At 37.6% G+C, this 23082-nt stretch overlaps 1 pseudogene; it reads right to left on the bottom strand.

Moving 5' to 3' along the window:
• Positions 1-7953: 7953 nt before the first annotated feature.
• LOC121254130 lies at positions 7954-9503 on the bottom strand (annotated as a pseudogene).
• Positions 9504-23082: the final 13579 nt, after the last annotated feature.

Here is a 23082-nt window from a genome sequence, read left to right as displayed (position 1 = left end):
GCACTACAACAGAAAGGGTCTTTTGGGACGAAAATTTTCGTCCCAAAAGACCCCAATTTCGTCCCAAAAAAATTTTTGAGACGAAAAAAATTCATCCCAAAGTCGTTCCAATATCACTGTGCCAAAAGGTATTTTGAGACGAAAATCACCATTTCGTCCCATAAAATTTCTTTTGGGACGAAATTGAAGGAAACCGTTCGAACACGTTCGAACGAAAATTTTTTTTGTCACGGTTTAAATTCGTCCTAGAAAATGGTTGGAACGGAACGAATTTTAAGTTCGAACAGTAGTGACGTGTTTGAACGATTTCGAAATATGTTCGAACACACATGAATTCGTTCGAACGTTATGAATTGTCTTTGTGTTCGAACGTTAAATGGTCAGGTCGAATGGTATATGGGTTCGAACGGTATAGGCTATGTTCGAACACGACTGAAATTATTTACGTTCGAACGTTGTGTGATCGTTCGAACTCTACGAACATAAATTTCGTTCGAACATTACGTTTACGTTCGAACGCTATTGTCGTTACATAGAGTTTGAACATTTTACGTTCGTTCGAACGATATCTCTTTAATTTAAATCAATAATAGAAAACCAAATAGACATTCATACTATTTGAAAAAATACATTAGAAACTGTTTAACACTCACAAAAGTGTTAAAATAAGCGCAAACTAAATAAATAACAGTCAAGACGGGCATTGTTCGTACATAAATAGATAATCCCAAAATCCATCAGTTGCTTAAAGGCCTGTACTGTTGCATAAGCTGCTGCATTTGGAGTTGCATCTGTCTTCTGAACTCTTCTTGTTGTTCTTCATGTTGTTTGAGGCGCATCTCCATATCTACTTGTTTTGCCAATTGAGCCTTTAACTCATGCTGTCTTGCAGTCAATTCTTCGATTCTGGAATTCGCATTCTCTAGCGCTATAGAAGTCATAGATGCATTCCCAGAAGAAGAGGAAGAGGGACCAGGCTTTACACAACGACCCAAACCCCTCAAATATCCTGAACGTTGACCCAGGACTTGTGTAAAAATCTCAATATCACTTGTTGAAGAATTTTGATCTGACGTAGATTCAGCACGTAGGGCAATCATTTTATCCTAGCCATATATAAGATAAAGAATTAATATCGACATAAATATTCTAATATATTTAATTAAAACAGGTTATAAAACTTACATAATTTTCATGGGCATCAGGATGAGTCCACTCTCCATTACGATCAGTGTGCGATGCAGCATATAATTTTGTCAGATCATAATTAGTATCTGAATCTTGCTACAATAAATGTGTTAAGATATAAAGTCATTATGATTCATCCAAATAATTAACTATATCCAATAAAAAAAATAGCAATACCAATTTCTTAGAAAGGCGATGGAAAGATCTTGAGCCTGCATGATGATTAATCTTCAATTTTGATCATTTGTTTTGTTTATAGAACTTCGCTCCTGCAAAGAAATTGAAAATACGATGAAGCGAAATGCCAGATAGGACAAGTAAAATAATTAAATTTCATTATACCTGATATGATGGATCCTCAAACATGTCACAAAGTTTTTCCCACTCATAAGGTTGGACATCCTGGAAAGGATGTTGGCGTGCATCTTCCTTCTTCTCAAACTTATTATAATACTCATGACACCTCGCCTTATATTTACAGAATGCATTACCCATAAGCTCTTCCACAGTCTTACGCTCCTCTCTCCGACCAAAATTTAATTCGAAATCATCCTTAAAAAAATAGTCACAAACACATTATCATTTATAATATTCTAAATTTAAGTAAAATATAGAAATTTATTCTACTAAATCAATGTTTTAAACATTACCAAACAACGCTTCTTGATAAGCTCTTTAACATCTTGGGGACTTTCTTCCATGAAGTCGTTGCCAAAGGTGCGTAAGTTCGTGTAAGAGCACCCACATGTGATGCAAGCCAAGCTGCTGGTTGTCCTTCGCCCCCAGTATGTTCGTCAGGAATGTTAACCTTGATCTTACCCACCTTCCGATATTTTTCCAACGTCACCCCTCTAGTGGTGCCTCGACCTTGACGAGATTGTACTGTAGATTCTATAAAATATAACATTGTAATCAATTTCATTTATATCTCTATTATAGGACCTTAATTAATAACTTTTACGAGTATTAGATTTTTACCTTGTTCTGTAAAATCAATCTCTAATGGTGACAATGAAGGAGAGCTAGGAACAGGTGGAGATGGGTTGCAAACTTCCTTCCTCTTTGGCGGTATAATTTCAAACTACTGATACATTCAATAAGTAAAATATTTGTCATCAAGTGTAATGTTAACACATAATTGGTCAATTAGAATCTGTATCAGTTTCATTTGACAATTCGCTCTCATCATCTGTAGATACTTCAGATTATTCAACATTTTCCTCAACTGTCGCATCAACAATTTCAGCCTCAATATCTTCTCTATTTAATGGAATCATCTCATACTGGCTCAAATCCACAAACAAATTTAAGGCGGGTTGACTCTCTTGGTATGCTTCTTGAGTAGAAGAGTCATCTTCTTCTTCATCTTGTCCTTCCGCCTGAGGGATAACATCATATATATTTCTTGGAGAATATTTTTGAACTACTCGCCATTGATTGCCTAACTTCGGGTCATCTAAGTAGAATACTTGAGATGCTTGAGAAGCCAAAATAAAAGGATCATCTTCATACCATTTTTTTGATGTATTAACACTCAAAAAATATTCATCATCACGGACTCCAGTACGAGGATTGCTTAAATCCCACCAATCACACTTAAACAGATACACCGCAAGCTCTCCCAAATATTTCATTCCAATTATATCGACAATAACCCCATAGAAATCAATATTTTCTCCATCATGACTTCCTTCGACTAGGACACCACTATTTTGGGTTTTCCTATAACAATCTCGATCCAGTGTGTGATACCTACTTCCCCGAGAAATACATGCAGAAAATCGAGCGGCACATCTCGATGGGCCACGCGCCAATGCATACAGTTCATCAGATATATCATTTGGATTATTCGCATGCAATTGTACAACCTACAATTGCATGCGAATTTTCATTACCTCCTAATTCCCTCCTAATTTTCATGTTCGAACGTTAACATATGTGTTCGAACGTTATTGATTTATTACCGCTCGAAAATTAACAGTTCGAACTTTAATTTCTAACTGTTCAAACGGTATTGTAAATGTTTATTTATATTTTTTTTTCATTACACCTTTTGAATAAAAGAACAACATTAATATATATAGACATATTAGATGATACTATAGTTTAATTGGCGGGATATTTTCCCACCACTGCAATAATCCGTTCGAACTATAACAAATTACGTTCGAACGGTAATCCAGCTGTCTTGTTATTGGCGGGATGTTTTCCCGCCATTTGCCTTGTCCGTTCGAATGTTTTTTTACGTTCAAACGTTAACATATGTGTTCGAACGGTTTACGAGTACAGTTCGAACACATATCCTTTATATTTAAATATAACTTTTTTCATCATTAAATGAAAAGTACTATAACATCATATGTATTAGTTATATATACTATCATATATAATGTAATATATACTATCATATATATAGTAATCTATACTAAATATATAGTATATATATATAGTAATATATATTATCATATATGTAGTGACCTATACTATCATATATATTATTAAGATCATATGTATTAGTAATATATACTCACATATATATAGCCTCAAATATACTAAGGTCACATAATAAAGTGTAGAGAAATTTATAAGATGATAGTATATTAGTAAGCTATACTCTATTATATATATATGTTGTATAATGTCATATATAACTTTAGTAGGTAAAGTATAATGGAATATATAATATGACATATATTAGTTAAGTATAAACTCATACCATATAGCACTACATGCTATTATGTGGTACTATATACATATTAATATCTCATATATAACACTTTGATAGTAAAGTATTGTGATATATTACTATTATACTATAAAAAAATATTTTATAGGTTATTATGCTTTCATTTAAAGTATTCTACTATCATAATATATATTATAATATTACATATATATTACAGTATATATAATCTACTATAATAGTATATATATTATAACAATTTATAGGAATATAAATATAGTATACATTTAATATATTTTTTAATAAACTTACAAAACTTCTGTTCGAACGTGAAATAGTAACGGTCGAACGGTTTTATATTAACGTTCGAACTTTAACTATTAACGTTCGAACGGTTATGCACGTATAAGTTATCGCAGGCAGCTCCTTCTCTCACGCCGCCGTCCCCACCGTTTGAAAAAGCGAGAAAACGTTTGAACGCACTACATTCACCGCCGTCTGCCGTCGTGATCAGCACATACGTCAATCATTTTTCCTCCCAAGTAAAGGTATGTATTTTCAAACTCGTTTTACCGTTTATTTTATAATTTTATGGTTTTATTTGTTTTTTTTTTAAATTACATTTTTTCATCAATAATTACCGTAGAACATCATAAATCTATCGTAGGATGTTTAGAAATGAAGAGTACTTTGTTTTTAGTCGAAGAAACCACGGAATCGATTAATTTTTGAGTATTTTCATGGCCACTGAGTTGACTCAGCCATGGCCGAGTTAGATCTGTTTTACGTTCGAACGGTATTAACCAGTCCGTTCGAACGGTAAACCTGTACGTTCGAACTTGATCAACACGTTCGAACGTTATTAATTGTCCTTTCGACCATATATTTAGACGTTCGAACGCTAATTATTAAATTCATTCCATTAACATTTTATTAGCTTATTAAATTGTTTTCATCGTTTAATTGATTATATGTTCTATCAATTAATTTATTAAATTGCTATTAGTATATAATTTTGTAAATCTTTTAGTCGTAATTAGATTTTATCACTAATCTTGAATGTATATTTTATTTTTAAAATTTCAGGATCATAATAATGTCTTATCGGGGCCGTAAACGTGGTAGATCAGGAGAACCTTCCATCCAAACAGTTCGAGAGCGGACCGTTTTACTTGAGCGACAGGTAAAACTGTCTGATTTTGTCGCTCTTATATGGGAGGGTCATTCCCTCCCATCAGTATTCAATGATCGTGGTTGGGCACCAATCTTAGATCAGCGAGAAGAAGAAAAGGAGCTCGTTTCCTTCATTGAGATCGTTACTGAGTTCTATAAAGAGCTCGGTGCTGCTAGCCCAGATGATGGAGGGGCATATAGGATCTGTGTCCGAGGAGCTCCTGTTATATTTTCAGCAGACGGACTCGCTGTATATCTGGGTATTCCTAGGCTTCTTGATGCCTATCCAAACCTGCCGCCTAGAGAGTCTGGTCCTTCAGGTGATGCAGCTATGTCTCAGGACGAGGGACTAGATTACACAGATGAGATCGATACACTTGCTGATCACGAGATCAGAGACTTGATTGTTGGTCCAGATGCTCCAGTGTACGATGGCTCCAAGAGTATTAGGCAGGCAGATTTATCTTCATTCTTCAAGATTATGAATTTGATCATTGCCAATAATATTGACCCACGGCAGCACAAGACGGAGGTCAGCATGGATTGAGCGAGATTTATGATACGGGTCGCTCGTGGCATCCCGATCGACCTCGTTGGTTATATATTTGAGAGAATCCGATCAGAGGCACGGTTCATTACGACAGATATACTTCCGTTTGGGATCCTCATCACTCGATTTTTGCTACATGCCGGGGTTGTGTCCGAACCTGCCGAGCGTTCCCGATTTCCGATGGCACCGATCAACAGCACCCCCTATCACGGTGCACGGGACACTCTAGATTTCGTTTTCGTGGGGCTGTTCCTGACAGGGCTGAGATTCAGAGAGATGCGCAGCCGGGAGATACTGGAGTATCGGCTGGTGAGACATCTACACAGGCTGAGACATCACGCACATATATTCGCGAGGAGATGGCTGACATATTGCGTGCTGAGATCAGCGTACACACATCAGCAGTGATTGATGCAGTGCATACTGCAGTGCATACTGCCATGTCTGAGTTGCGTACAGAGATTATGGCTACCGTCTCTGGGTTACGTACAGAGGTTAATGAGTTACGTACAGTGATTAATGCCAATAATGCAACTCAGGTCACAGTTAGTACTCGACTGACACAGGTAGAGACACAATTAGCTGCAGTCGAGGATGTGTGTAGAGACCTCGCATCACAATAGTTTTTATCTTTTATTTATATTTTCTTTTGTTGTAATTATGAACAATATATATGGCATTTTGATAATTTGCTTTATTTGGTTGATTAATATATATGTGGTTGATAATATTTATTTAACTAAAAATCTTATTTAACGTAAAAGAAATTATTAAAATATTTTAAAATTAATTACATAAAATTAATTAATGAATTTGTATATATGATATATATTTTTTATATTTTGAGTTTCGTACCGAGATTAATATTATACCTTCGAATGTATAAATGTGGTGCTTGAATATGTTCTAACTAAATATATTCCGTTCGAACGGTTTAGAAACCTTCCCGCCAGGATTTACCACCAAATATTTTCCGTTCGAACACAACAAATTCTCGTTCGAACGTTTTTGAACTTTCCCCGCCATAATAAAGTAATTATCCGCCAAATTTTACTGTTTGAACGTATTTTTTCATTTTCGAACGGAAAAATTTTTTTGAGACGATTTAATTCGTCACAGAAAATACTGTTCGAATGGTTATTTTGACGTTCGAACGATTTTCTAAATTCATCGATTTTTTGGGACGAAATTTAAATTTCGTCTCAAAAAATGACTTTTAGGGATGAAAAAAATTTCGTCCCTAAATAATTTCGTCCCAAAATCTCAAATTTGTTGTAGTGTCGTTGTTAACATCTTTCCATGCATTCACGATCTGCTTCTTAAATTCTTCTTCTGCCTCATGCTTTGAGACACCGTGCTGCTTTATACAACAGTCGATGGTAGAGACAACGTGTTGTCTCTTTTGCTCAAACTGCAGCAAAAAATATAAACATTTAGTGATTTTATTTCCAATAACATCAATGGCATAAGATTAATTTGTGGGATTGCCAAATTGATGTTGGCACATTGCCTACTGAATGTAGAGCTAGATAGGGAAAGGAATTATTAAGGATATATAATATATAATAAAATCTACCTATTATATTTTATATCTTTAATGCTCCTCTCACCTGACCAGACTCCCTAATAAATAAGTGGACCTCGCCAACAAGTGGAATATTTAACTAATATCGTAAAGTATAGAGTCTGAGATCAAATTTTGAACCTTTGCTCTGATACCACAAATGTGAAATTACTATTTGTTCCAAAAGCTAAACTTAATGTAAATATCTACATGCATGCAATGTTGGTAGTTAGCATGAAGAAAATTCTAACTGAGATTACTTTCTTTATTTTTTGCAATGAGAGAGTGTCCAATTTTATCACTAAAAACTGAATATATGTGTGTATATATATATATATATATATATATGATTGAAGTAATCGGTGGTTTGCTTTTTCTTTTCCTTTTTTTTAATAGGTTGTATCGATATTGGACGTCCCAAGTTGTATTCCTCAGTAGAAACAAGGTCATCCATGAGTCTGCATATCGTTTCTGCTAGTGCTTTAACAATCTTAGGGTTATCGCAAGCCCAATCGAAGACCTCCTTTGTTGCATCTCCCATGCCAAGAAAAGATAAGGTTACTAGTGTAGCGTATAACCACCGGTTACTAGGGCATTCCTTATGTACTCCTTCACCGTGGGTATATAACTTTCCTTCATCCATTTGGCTTCAAGAAGGTAGGCTTGAGCTAGGCATTTGATCTGGTTGCATTAAAAACCATGGAAACGTACATTCAGAGTATAAAATTCAAAATTTAGTGAAAAAAGAGGGCCCGTAAAAGTAGTGATTAATTGTCGGTCATGTCGTACTTTTTCCTTTCTATGGTAAAGGCCGTACTATATCCTTCCTTCCTTGGACATATCTTCCTCAATTTCCTTACTAACATGCAAGAGTGCTTTGTAGATAGATTTCATGTACTCTGGGAGTTGCTTTATGCAGTGGATATCCCACCTGAAAGTTATTAATTTATTAAAATAAAAATACAGATCATCCATTAATATAAATTCTGGATCCGATAGAAGAGCCATTAAGTTAACCTTATAACTGCATCTGTAAAGAGTTGGAGCGTAGGTATCATATGTATCATCCATTATTGAGAGCACGCAGGCCACTTTGCCAAGCATCATCCGCCCATGAGAATATTGGGGTTCAAAGTACGGTCCCAAAATCCAAATGAAGTACAACTCCACCACTCTATCTCGGACATACGATATCTTTTCCGGGACCCCTAAATATTCTCTCCACCACCTAAGCAAGAATTGCAACGCAAATTGACATCAAATCTTGCCGTATATATATGCATATGATCTATATATATGGCCTTGATTGTTAGACAGATAAGTCATGATTCAAATATATCCGAGGATCACTCACGGTAAAACCAGAATTTATCTCATACACCAACAGCAGATCAAACTCTATCTGATATAACAAACCCAACGTCTATCCCTCCAGATATATAGGAACCTTAACAGATTGAATAGAATCCATATTGTACATATCTACTTGTAATTATCGTTTATCTCTTGTATCGAAAATCTCTATAAATAGAATAATACATACGGCTGAATAAGTTAAGTCAGCCCATTCATTCAAATATTTTCATTGATTACCTCGAGAGCTCGGAAACTTCCTTTTGGTGTTGCCGTTGTAGCATGTTAAAATCCAACTTAGCGAAATTGAGAACAACTTCATTAAATGAAGCAGTTTCTGGGTAGGGAGAAAAATAATGCCTCGCCTCTAACCTTGGCAACCATTTTCGAAGAGGTCGCTCTAAGGCACGACGCACTTGTGCAGCAACAGCAGGGTTTAAATTACTCACCATCGACTCGAGTTGCGTTGTAGTAAAATGAAGTGCGTCATCGAGTATATCTTCTCCATGGACCCTCATATGCGAAGCTTCATAAAGGCTTAAAATACCTCGCACGTCGTGAATAATTGATTCCTTGAAGTTGATCCCTTCACTATCCTTAAACTTGCTGAAAACATCTGCATGATTACCACCCCAACACATGAGCACAAGTATATGATCTGTGCAGCTAAAGTTTCCGTAAACAAAACAATACCAATATATATTTTCTACGGGAAACAGTACAGTGTCGAATAAGCATTTTGATGAAGCACCCATCAATTAAGTTGCATGCTCTAGTTCCATTTTTTAATGAATTATTGTAGCATTCTTCAATTATTTCTTAACTAAATTTATAAAGCAAAGCCTTTTAATTTATTCTTTTATTTTAACTGTCTAATGAGTACTAATTAGTAATTACCACTCGGAGTGTTATAACCCTGCTGCCTCAGTAAGCGAAAACGGAGAGAAACAGTGTAGACGTCATCAAAGTCTACAGTGTCGTTATAATTGTTGTCATATATTATCAATCTCTGTCACGTATCTCCTTACTCCTTCGAACTCACGAACCAGATCTACAAGAACTACTGCGCAGAGTGCATAGCAGAGAATATAGAAATACTAATGGAGTTAATCAGAGAATTATGACACAAGAATGAATCACAGAATTTCTTGAACTAGTTGAGAGATTTTCGAGCAATCCCTAAGGTCCTTACAACGGCATTTCAATAAGATCATTTATGCCTTCTTTACATCATTTCCCCCCCTCCCCCCTTTTATAGAAAACAATAACAGAAGTAACTAACAGACTCATGAAAAACTTCCTATTTCCATCCCAAAGCAAAACGACGCCACGCCGACTTATTCTTTATAACCTATAACAACTCAAAACGAAATGTTTCATTAAACCCAAACACACTTAATGCGCACCGTTTTATTAATCCCCAACGCACCGTATTGACTGGCCGTTATTATGGTTACCTTCTAAACCACTAGTGTTCGATCCCTCAAGCCGAATCTCACATAACCTTCAACCCAGATCCCACATGATATTCTCCCCCTCTTAAAGGACTTGCCCACAAGGTCTTCAACCCAGATCCCACCATTTACAATACAGTACCTACTAAATGAGGATAAAGTTGCCTCAATTTCCAAAGACATTCCCAAGAGGAATCCTCAGGAGCAGCTCCCACCCAACTCACTAAAACTTCAGTCATGGCATGGTTACCTCTCTTCTGCATTCGTCTCTCCAATATCTCCCTTGGCTCAGGTTGAGGCAAAGTTGGTAAGGGAATGATGTGCTGCCCCAGCTTCTTTTTTAAACAAGACATATGGAAAACAGGGTGAATTTTGGATAAGGGTGGCAAATCCAGTTTATAAGCTACTGAGCCAACTTTCTGCAGAACTTGAAATGGCCCATAAAACCTTGGAGCTAACTTCATGTTATGACGCATAGCCACAGTCTTCTGCCTATAAGGCTGAAGCCGTAAGAAAACCCAATCACCAACCTGAAAGGATCTTTCTGTTCTCCCTTTATCAGCAAAAAATTTCATCCTGTGCTGTGCCTTTGCCATGTTATCTTTCAACAAACTCAACAGTTCATCTCTTGTTCTCAACTGCTGATCCATAGCATGATTAGAGGAAATGCCAGACACATAAGAGATGAGTTTAGGTGGACCATAACCATAAAGAGCCTCGAAAGGAGTCATCTGAATGGAAGAATGTAGAGTAGTGTTATAGCACCACTCAGCCATAGCCATCCATGAAGTCCACTCCTTTGGTTGTTGACTGCAGTAACATCTCAAGTAACCCTCCAAGCATTTATTTAGTGCTTCTGTTTGTCCATCAGATTGAGAATGGTATGAAGATGTAAAGTCCAGAGAAACACATTGCAAGAGAAACAACTGCTTCCAAAAAGAACTTGTGAAAACTGCATCTCTGTCATAAACTATGGATCGAGGTAAGCCATGCAACTTGAAAACATCATTAAGAAAAATGTGAGCTACCTTAACTGCAGTGTAAGGATGGAAGAGAGGAAAGAAATGAGCAAATTTAGTGAGTTTGTCCACAACAGACAACACTACAGAAAACCCATTAGAAAGGGGCAAACCCTCAATGAAATCCATGGATATATCCAACCATGGGGAATCAGGAATAGGTAAGGGTTGTAAAAGGCCAGGATACTTCACATTCTCACTTTTACTGACTTGACAAGTCTCACATTCCTTGACTAGCTTCCTCACATCCTTTCTCATACCTGGCCTCCAAAAATCCCTTCGTTGAAGAGTCTTATGATAACCAACATGGCCAGCTTGTGGATTCTCATGAATATACTGCAAGATCTTGGACAAAATAGATGAAGATGGGACCACAACTAATTTGCCCTTTCTGAGTAACAATCCTTGCTGAGTAGAGAAATGTTTTGGACCCTGCTGCCCTTGCTGCAATTTAGGAACCAAATCAACATAATCAGGAAAACAAGAATAACTCTGCTTAAGTTCTTCAATCCACAAGGGAGGGGGAAAAGAAATCATAGCCACCACAGCTTGTTCTTCCTCATCTTTCCTGGAAAGGGCATCAGCAACCAGATTTTCCTTGCCTTTCTTATAATCCACTGTGAAATCATAACCAATGAGTTTTGAAACCCATTTATGTTGTGCCTCAGTACCAATTTTTTGTTCTACCAAGAACTTAAGAGCTTGTTGATCAGTCTTGATTTTAAAAGGATGACCCAAGAGATAAGGCCTCCATCTCTGAACAGCAGATACCAAAGCCAGAAGTTCTTTTTCATAGGTTGATAATAGCAGGGCTTTTCCCTTCAAAGCTTTGCTATAAAAGGCTATGGGTTGAGACTCTTGCATCAAAACTGCCCCAAGACCAAAACCAGAAGCATCACACTCGATGGTGAAGACTTTAGTGAAATCAGGTAACCTCAACACAGGAGGATTGGTAACAGCTGCCTCCAACAATTCAAATGCAACATCAGCCTTATCATTCCAGCAAAAAGAATTTTTCTTCAATAAAGCTGTTAAAGGAGCTGCTACAGTCCCATAAGCTCTTATAAATTTCCTGTAGTAGCCCGTTAATCCTAGAAATCCTCTCAAGGACTTCAAAGTTTTAGAACAGGCTAATTAACCATAGCTGCAGTCTTGGCTGGATCTGTTTTAACTCCTTCCCCAGTTATGATGTGGCCTAAATACTCAACCTCTTGCACTCCAAACTTGCACTTCGACATTTTTGCATAAAGAGTATGTTGTCTTAATATACTTAAAACAGTCTTGACATGCAACAAATGCTCAGCCATATCCTTACTGTATATAAGGATATCATAAAAAAAAAAACCAAGACAAACCTTCTCAAAAAAGGCTTGAAAGTGTGGTTCATTAAACCTTGAAAAGTAGCAGGGGCATTATTGAGTCCAAATGGCATCACTAGAAACTCATAATGGCCCTCATGGGTTTGAAAGGCTGTCTTTGGAATATCTCCCTCTCTCAAACGAATCTAGTGGTATCCAGCTCTTAAATCCATCTTTGAAAAAATTCTAGCCCCAAACAATTCATCAAGTAATTCATCTATAACAGGGATTGGAAATTTATCTTTGATAGTTTCATGGTTTAAGGCCCTATAATCGATGCACATATGCCAAGTGCCATCAGCCTTCTTAACCAACAACACAGGAGAAGAGAAAGGGCTTTGGCTTGGCCTAACCACACCAGATTGCAGCAATTCATGGACAATTTTCTCAATCTCAGATTTCTGATGATGAGGATACCTGTAGCGTCGAACTGAAATAGGAGAAACCCCCTCCTTGAGGTTGATTGGATGGTCAAAAGCTCTTCTTGGGGGCAAGTCAACAGGTTCATCAAATACATCACTGAACTCTTCAAGTAAGTCAGTCATTGGTCTTTCTGCACAAACTTCTACCTGTTGCCGCTTCACAGGCAATAACTGCAAGAACCAACCTTGTTTATTCACAAAATGGGACTTAAACCCTGCCCTACCAGACATCATCTGTATACTGGCACAATTTAAACCTTGTAAGCTCACCATTTTACCACCCCACTCGAACTACATAAACATATCAACAAAATTCCAAGTAATAGAGCCCAAGGTCTTCAACCATTGGACCCCGAGGACAACATCACAACCTCCCAAAGCCAAAACATGGAAGGGCACAGAAAATCTTGAGCCTTGAATTTTAAAAGTCTCCACACCACTGCCTTGACTCAAAATTTTTTCTCCATTGGCCACTCTAACTTGCAAAGTAGAGGGTTCGTGAGCCATCAATTTAGCATCCTTGACTACTAAGGGATCCACAAAATTATGTGTGCTCCCAGAGTCTACTAGGATTTCAACAGCACAAGAACCTACATACCCATGCAGGCTCATAGCATTCGCACTGATAGAGCCAGAAACAGCATTGACAGATACTTCTAAGGCATCAGCATCTATAGGATCTTGTTCAGCATTTTCAATACACAGAGGCTCTTCGCCATCAGACTGATGTAAGTCATCAACATCTCCTTGAATAAAGTAAACCTTAGTCTTCTTACAAACATGATTCGGGTTCCATTTCTCTTCGCAATGAAAACATAACCCTTTCCTCCTCTTCTCATCCATGTGAGAAGCATTCACTCTCTTCCAGGGAAGAGCATTCTTGATGCCTTCATCACTAAAGTCTTTAAGTGCATTTTGATTAACTGGCCATTTCTCAGCAAAATGAGGATTTGGTCTCCAAGGTTTCCTTGAAGACAAAACATACTCTTCTTGTAACTTGGCTAAGACAAGAGCAGCCCCTAAGTTCATTGGCTTAAACATTTTGACAGGGACTCTAATGTCATCTTTCAGCCCACTGATATAACAGCTCATTTTATGTCTATCAGATAAACCTTTCAACCTGTTATACAATGCCTCAAATTGTGTGGTATAGAGACTAACAGAACTAGTCTATTTTAATCTCATTAAGGCCTCCATTGGATCATCAAATGCTGATGGTCCAAATCTACCTTGCATAGCTACCACCAAGGTCTCCCAAGAATTAAATTGGCCCGAATCCAAGGCATTTTGGTACCACACCAATGCCTCACCCTTCATATGGTGTGATGCCACCATTAATTTCTGATGAAAAGGTACTTGAAAGCAATCAAAGTATTGATTAGCTTTAAAGATCCATCCCGCAGGATCAAGACCCGTAAAACGAGGAAAATCCAACCTAAACCCTTTCTAAAATGCACCTCTTTCCTCATGATTCCTAGGAGGCTGATCTCTATCTTGAGACACCTCCCTATCACTAAGAGACATTTCATTCACAGTTTCCACAACAGATCTCAACATATCAAAAAGTTGATCTAACCTTTATGTTATCCCCATGATAGAGTGCTGATGATGTTGAAGCTGTACTTGTACTGCTTCATAAAGTTTCTGAGATGCATCTTGCTGACCTTTAGTTGCACCACGCATTCCTTCTGCCACCACGATCTCTGTTGCAAGCATCGCCTACTGCTGATACCAATTGTCACGTATCTCCTTACTCCTTCTGCGAACTCACGAACCAAATCTACAAGAACTACTGCGCAGAGTGCATAGCAGAGAATATAGAAATACTAATGGAGTTAATCAGAGAATTATGACACAAGAATGAAACACAGAATTTCTTGAACTAGTTGAGAGATTTTCGAGCAATCCCTAAGCTCCTTACAACGACATTTCAATCAGATCATTTATGCCTTCTTTACATCATTTCCCCCCCTTTTATAGAAAACAATAACAAAAGTAACTAACAGACTCCTGAAAAACTTCCTATTTCCATCCCAAAGCAAAACGACGCCGCGCCGACGTATTATTTATAACCTATAACAACTCAAAACAAAATGTTTCATTAAACCCAAACACCCTTAATGCGCACCGTTTTATTAATCCCCAACGCACCGTATTGACTGGCCGTTATTATGGTTACCTTCTGAACCACTAGTGCTCAATCCCTCAAGCCAAATCTCACATAACCTTCAACCCAGATCCCACATGACAATCTCACTTTCAAATTGGTAAGACACGCCTAAGCGTTGGATCGCATCAATCAGCTCCAACTTTTGTGATATATCATTGACGGGAGCCATCAGCAAGCTCTGCAATTTTTCCCTCAGCCTTTGAACTTTCTCCAAGCTCTCAGAGGTAATCTCCTACAGCACAAAGATGATAGATCATAATATACATTTCGTGACCGTAAGCATTTGAATATATATATATATATATTATTTATATATGTAAATGATAGAGTTACAACCTCTTTACAATTTTTCTACAATCTTTGAATAGAATAATATTTTCTAAAATATTTATTTTAATTTTTAATTTTAATTTTGATTTGATGTGTTTGAATTTTTTTTTAAATACTATCTTATTGATAAGTTGTAAATAATATAAATAAAAATACTATTTTATTTGAAAATTGGAGAAAAATTGTAAAGAAATTGCATGTAACTCTATCATTTATATATATACATAGAGAGAGAGAATATATATATATATATATATATAAATGATAGAGTTACAACCTCTTTACAACTTTTCTACAATCTTCAAAAAAAATAATATTTTCTAAAATATTTATTTTAATTTTGATTTTGATTTGATGCGTTTGAATTTAAAATACCATTTTATTTGAAAATTGCAGGAAAATTGTAAAGAAATTACATGTAACTCTATCATTTATATATCTATTCTATTATAATAAGTGGTTATCTAAAGGAAATGCTCCAAGAACGATGTGGACTTCTTGAAGACTCTTCTTGAGTTTTCAATCTCTGCTAGGATCCGTTCCAATTTCACGTAAGGCTGCATGGTAGCCGCTAAAAACGTTGGTCGACGGTTTGTGGACTTAGTCTCGGTGGTCCCCCAGCCTCTTCCCGAGTTGGCTGTGTCACACCGTGCACCGAAAACCAAGGATGGAGAGCTCTTCTTTCAGTTCTCCAAGGAGGAAATATTTCATTCGGCAAGACCTTTCAGGTTCTCGATAGTTTTGAAGTTTCTTCGCAATCGGCCATCTTTGGATGCCATCAGGACCTTCATTCGAAATCAATGGAGTTTGGAAGGTACTCTAGTCGTTTCGACCATGAGGTGTCCTAGACATGTTTCTATACGAATGGCTTCGGAGGAAGATTGCATGAAAGCACTGTCAAGGGAGGCTTGCGATATTGACGAGATCCCATATCGTGCTTTCCATTGGACACCAGATTTTAAGGAGGAGGAAGAACCATCTATTGTTCTGGTCTGGATTGTATTACTAGGTTTGCCTCCTACTTTTATCATGAATCTTTTCTTAAAATTTTCATAGCCCCGATAGGTAGATTTATTAGGCGTGATAATCCTACGCGTTGTGCGACTCGCACTGATGGTGCACATATCTGTGTGGAGATGGATGCTTCCATTGAGCCTATTTCTCATTTTTGGATTGGGACTCCGGGGTTGGGGTCTAGTCGTAAGCAAGATATTGTGTATGAAACGTTGCCCGCATTATGTTCTAAATGTAAAATTCAGGGGCATAACGTGCGCACTTATCGGGCTGGGAAAAAGAGACCTGAAAATAAATCTTGGGTTCAGCAACATGAAACTGTCGTTGAAGAACAAGAACCTGTTGTTGAAAAGCCGAAAGAACCTGTTATTGAAGAACCTGGGGTGAAAGATCAAACAACGTTGGTTCAGGATCCCAAAGATTTAACGTTTCCTTCAGTTACTGCGGAAAAATAAGATGCAGAAAATATTAATTCGGAGGTTAATCTGGTAATCAGGGCCTCCGCATCAGCTTTGTTGATTGAAGAGTTGGCAGTGGATAAAGAACATGGTGAGGCTCTTAATATGGAGGGTTCTGCAGAGGTGAGGCAAAATAAGGTAATAATGGAAAGGGATGCCGTGATCCGAGAGGCAGAGGTGATTACGGAAACGTTGGTTGAGGATGTATCTATTAATGATATGGAGGTGGATACAAAGCAGAGGGATGAGAACCAAATGAAAGAGGATGCGTTCTGCTTGGAAGAAGAGTCATTGTTGGATCCGGAGTCTGATATACATGCTGAAGTATTTCGCAAGACAAGGAGTATCATACGGAAACAGAGGAAGAAGCCGGGAAGAGGAAATATAACAAAAAAAATTCAAGAAAATCAGGAGTTCTAATCGGGTGATTACTCGAGCCACAAAATTTTCATTATGACAGGTTCTATTTTGGTGTGGAACATCAGGGGATTTGGAACTTCTATGGGACGTTTAAAGAGTTTGCTCAATAAGTTTAAACTGAAGATGGTAGTTTTGTTGGAGCCTTTCCAGAATTTTGATAAAGCTCAATCTTACATGCGGGCTCTTCACTTTGATAATGTAATATCTAATGAAGAACTTAGTGGGAAAATATGGGTCTTGTGGATGAATGATTTGACTGTGCAGGTTATTCGGATGACATCACAGTTCTTGTCTTTAAGTATGGATAGGTGGATTTTATGGGAGGAGTTGAGGTGGAATAGTCTGAGTGAGGATCCTTGTTGATTTTAACATTATTCGAACGGACTTGGAAATGAGGGGTGGTAGATCAAGGCCAATAGCTGCTATGGATGATTTTAACCAATGGATTCATGATGGTGGATTGATTGATTTAAATTCACATGGTAGTAAGTTCTCTTGGTGTAATGGTCAGCGTGGATTAGCTAGAGCTTGGGCTAAACTGGACTGTGTTCTACTTGATGCTAATTTAATGTCTACTTTCCCTAATGCGACTTGTTCGTATTTACCGAGGACGACTTCGAATCACCGTCCCATGCTAATAGAATTCCTTAAGGATCCTTATTCCTATGGTCCTCCTCCATTTAGATTTCAGCAAATGTGGGTTGAGCATCCAGAATTTATAGATTTTGTAAAGCAGGTGTGGTCTGTACCTGTGGTTGGGACGAGGTTTGTTCAACTTGCTTGTAAGGCCCAAATGGAAGGCCCAAACCACATGGCCTATACTCCAAAAGGACTAGTCAATGATACAATTGGAGCCTTATTGGAACCTTATAAAGAGCAAGAACTTCTCCTTCCCAAGCAATGTGGGATCTCATACACCACCTACCCTTATCCATATCATATGGGGTATCACAAGTGCTACCCGCACCAAACGGTGCGGGGTAACCCCCTCTTTGCCCCTACATCCCAAGGTGGGGGGGGAGGGACTCCCAATCCGCCCCACCCCCCGCCCACTTCAATAATGGACTACAGTCCACTAAGCCTAACAATTATGCCTTGGTCCAAAAGTGATCAAAAATACATTTTTACCCAAATTCTAAATTTAAATTTGTAAATATAACTATAATTTAAAAACTATGTAGTTTTTAAATTTGCTAGTGCATATTTTGTGTAAGTTGTAGTGTAGTAGGATGACCCTTTTATAAATTGCATTCACAATACAAGTCTCTCATTTAAGTAATGTGAAACTCTTGTGCTGTCTTGGCAATCTATAAAAGGGTCACCCTACTACACTACAACTTACACAAAATATTAAGTAAAAGATCTACTTAATACATATTACTATATTTATATATAATACAAATAATAAATATTTATAAATATATATAGTATAAATATATATAATTTATTTATATATATAATAAAATATATAAGTGCGGGGTGGGGTTGGGCCCTCCCTACCCCCGCTAGGGGGGCTAGAAGCAGGGCGGGGCAGTGGGGTGCAGGGCCCCGCTGCCCACCCCTACCTCTAATGGCTCGAGGTGAGTTCGTGGGAAGACTGATTGGAAGTACTCTGGGTACAGTTGAGGAGGTTGATCTGCTTGATGGGGAGATTGCTTGGGGCGAATTTCTACGTGCTCGAGCTTGTCTGGATATTACAAAGCCTCTGTTAAGGGAGAATAAGCTATACATAGGTTCTAGTGTCCCTTACTGGGTGCGATTCTCGTATGAGAGATTACCCAATTTTTGTTACTTTTATGGGAGAATTGATCATTATCAAAGAGACTGTGAACAATGGGGACAGTTTGATGAGGAACAGGGTCCTATTCCCTATGGTCAATGGATGCGTGGAGTTGGTCATGTTGGAAAAGTAGCTGAAGCATTAGGCTGTCGTCAGCCGTCTATGGAGGGGGATGTTCAGGCAAGTGAGCACAGTAATACACAGAAGGTGGGGGAGACAATTGTAGCATCAACAGCTCTTGACGTTGTGGACGTTTCAAAAAATTCTATCAATGCTAGTTATTCAGATGATACGAGGAGTCATGAAGGAGTGGGGGTTAATGATGTTGAATGGTTGAGTAAAGAAAGTGGTGGTTTGCGCCTTTCACGCGTGCACATTTTTTAGAAGTTGAATGAACCGTTGGAATGGATGGAAGGAAGCTTGGTAGGCGTGTTAAAGAGGGAAATGTAGTGGCTCATGTTAGTGAAGGGAATGTAGTGGGCCAAGTGAATGGAGATTCTGTTCTGGAATATGATCAAGGGGCCCATTCTGTTGGTGGCCTTCAAGAGTTGCTGAGTCCTTCTAATAGTGGAATAAAGAAGCCCGTAAGTGGAAAAGGAAACTTTTGGTCGTTGGAATATCAAATTCATCTGCTTCGAAAGGTTTGCGTGCAGAGAAGATGAAGACTTTCTCATCTTCACAAGAAGGCGTTTCTCTAGAGGGGAAGAGGTAGAAATGAGGGGCTCTCAAGGATGATGATTGGGCACAACTTCATGAGGTACAAATTGAGCTATCGGCAGAGGCTGGGGTCTAATTATACACTTATTAGTTTGATTCCTAAAAAAAAGGGTTTGTGAATTGGTTTCTGATTTTCGACCAATTAGTCTTTTGTAATGTGGTGTATAAGTTGGTTTCTAAGGTCATAGTGAATAGACTCAAGGTTTTTCTGTCTGCTATTATTTCTAAGTCACAGTGTGCCTTTGTTGGTGGAAGGTTGATAACTGACAATGTTTTAATAGCCAATGAGCTGGTTAATTATTTGAGGTACAACAAAAATGGGCAAAAAGGTTATATGTCCCTTAAATTGGATATGAACAAGGCCTACATTTGAGTCGAGTGGAGTTTTTTGGAAAAGATTATGTTAAAATTGGGTTTTGCCCAATGTTTTGTGAAGCTGATTATGCAGTGTGTGAAGACAGTTTCTTTCTCAGTTTTGGTTAATAGGGAGTCTCATGGACCTATTCTACCTACTAGGGGAATTATGCAAGGGGATCCATTATCCCCTTACCTATTTCTTCTATGTACTAAGGGTCTCATTGCTTTGTTAAAAGATGCAGATAATAAAAAGCTTGTGAGGGGAATTATAGTGTGCTGAGGGGCTCCATTGGTCAGTCATTTATTGTTCACAGATAATAGCATTATTTTTTGTAGAGCTGATGTTCAAACTACAAGACATATTCAGGGGGTTTTAGAGAAGTATGAGGAAGGATCTGGTTAGAAAGTTAATAAAGAGAAAACTGTTGTGGTTTTTTCAAAGGATGTTGATGCTGGTAAACAAATGGAGTTGTTGAGTTTGTGGGGTGTTAGGACCTCCCAACACCCCCACAAACTAAGTTGCAAAGCTAGAAAAAAAAAAAATGTTATCACAAGATGGGAGAGAATTTCTCATTAAAGCAGTGACTTTGTCAATTCTCACTTATGTTGTGTCTTGTTTCAAGCTGCCATTGAGTTTTTGTTGAGAATTGGAAGGGATGATGGCTAGATTTTGGTGGGAGCAGAGGGATGGTGAGCAAAAAATGCATTGGCTAAGTTGGGAAAAATTGTGTACTTCTAAGTTCAGAGGTGGGATGGGTTTTAGAAGCTTACATTCCTCTAATAGGCTTTATTGGCTAAGCAAGTTTGGGGGATATTACAAAATGAAGGGTCTTTGTTACAAAGGATCTATATGGCCAAATACTTTCCTAATAGTACTCTTCTCCAAGCTACTTTGGGATTACATCCATCTTATGCATGGAGGGGGATCTTTGAGGCAAAAAAAATGGTTGCTTGAAGGGTGTCGATGGAGGGTTGGGACTGGTGATTTTATTAAGATATGGAAAGACTATTGGGTTCCAACTCATAAAGTCATGAAGTTGGCGTTGGGCATTGTAACATTCCGGCCCTACCAAGGGCGAGGTCGTTACCCTTGACCTGTTCTTTCCCTATTGTATCTGTATATTTATATATATATATATATACTTATTATTTTTTTTCTACTAAAGTAATATGGGATAAGCATGAACATATCACGCATGTACTCTAAATTCCTAATTTGAGAGAGGGGGACACCTGATATACATTCGATTTAACATTTTTCATAAAGGACTCTCAGAGTCCATCATTCATTCATCAAACCATAACTAGTTCTAAATAAGAGGGGACTCAGTCCCTACAATACATACAAAAAGGTGTTAAGCCAACGTATGGGGGGTTACCATCACCCCACCATAGAAATTACATCATATCCAAAAGATACATTGTCTAAAAGTTAATTCAACAAAATGTTCCAACACGGGACCCATCCTAAAATATAAACCATCATCATCAAAAGGGTCGAACCAACAGGGGAACACTAAGCATCGGCCCCTCCCTCCTCGGTAGTGCCGGTCTCCCTAGCCTCTCCATCAAAACCTGGACGTTTAAAACATAAACACAAAGTGAGTCTAATACTCAGTAATCTGTAGACCATGTTGTTAACTTACTAATCACATAATCTTTTCTTTTGAAAACATGCATACATAAACATTTGCTAATCTTGACAATGCTTTCATGCATAAACAGTTTAAGGAATAAGCCATACTTTCATGCATAAATATTTAAGAAATAAACAATAATTTCATGCATAAACATTTTAAGAAAAACTATGCTTTCATGTTTCACTTTCCTTTGGCTAGTACACACAATTACGCCCCATGTGTTGGGGTTAGCGGTCTTTTGGACCAGGACTCCGCCTATGGCCACAAATTGGGAGTCCCTTTCAGTCAGGGGGCAGCACTAGATACACTACCAGTACTACTTACCCGGCATTGCAATCTGCCCAGTCCTTTGGGTACCCTTTTTGTTCATATGGCCGTTACGTATTTTCATACCTTAACCTTCGTTTGATTTCTTTCCTTTCTCTGCAGTCAAACATTTTTGTTATCTTTCCTTAGTCCGATGCATATGCGTTTCTCTAAAAAATGAGCATTTCATGTCATGCTACATATAAGTAAGGCGTTAGTTACTTGAAAGAGCATGTATGAAAATCTCATGATTTAGAACTTTCATGCATGCATTACCTTATACATATACACACAATTATAACGATAGGGTGCTTGACAAGGGCTACCAAGAAAGGCTTGTACAATATATATACATTAACTCTTTCTTTAGAAGAACATTTGGAAAGAGAGAGAGACATTCTTTCATAAGAGAATTTTGTGTAAGGAGTATGCTCATAGCTACTTACCTGCGAGCTTTACTAGCGAGTTCCTTTGAACTTGAAAATAAACTCTTATTCAATGAAATGGAATAAACACATTAATATCCATCTCACTTTAAGCTTTACTAACTAACACCCTTACACGCTCACTTTAATTCCAATTTAGAATTAAAGTGTTTTCCTTAACCCCTTCTCATTTGATGAACATTCTCTACAAGGTACCCATTCAACTACCCACCATACATGGCACAAAGCCAAAACATTAAAATCCTCATTCCAAACATTTTAAAGAAACTCATGAAAGTAAATAACATGCTTGTTGTCCCTTTAAAGGCCATTGTTTTCTACATGAAGGATAGATGGAAATCATAGGTTAGAAATGTATAGATAGTAGGAATTTATTTAAGAACAGAAAGGAACAAAGAAGTGCTACAAGTCTGAAACTTTCATCAAAGAGAGCATTTGATAACTTTGTAATATCGTATGGAAGGTAAATCCAACAAAAGGGCCAAAGCTTACAAGAGGGTTGATTTTTTTCACTTGTTTTTCAACGGTTTTTCATTCTAAAATTTAACTTTGGTTGAACAAAAGGTGAAATTGACCAAAGAGAATGGAATGGGCTGGTTTAAGCCCCAAAACAGAATGCATAGCAGAAAATTCGGCAACGCATGGATAGCAAGCAGGTCTTAGTGCAATATTACATTTTA

This window comes from Juglans microcarpa x Juglans regia, chromosome 3D (genome assembly GCF_004785595.1).
Source record: "Juglans microcarpa x Juglans regia isolate MS1-56 chromosome 3D, Jm3101_v1.0, whole genome shotgun sequence".
In the NCBI taxonomy this organism is placed as follows: domain Eukaryota; kingdom Viridiplantae; phylum Streptophyta; class Magnoliopsida; order Fagales; family Juglandaceae; genus Juglans; species Juglans microcarpa x Juglans regia.
Note: the sequence above shows the minus strand (reverse complement) of the source record. Positions and strands in the feature narration are given on the sequence as shown.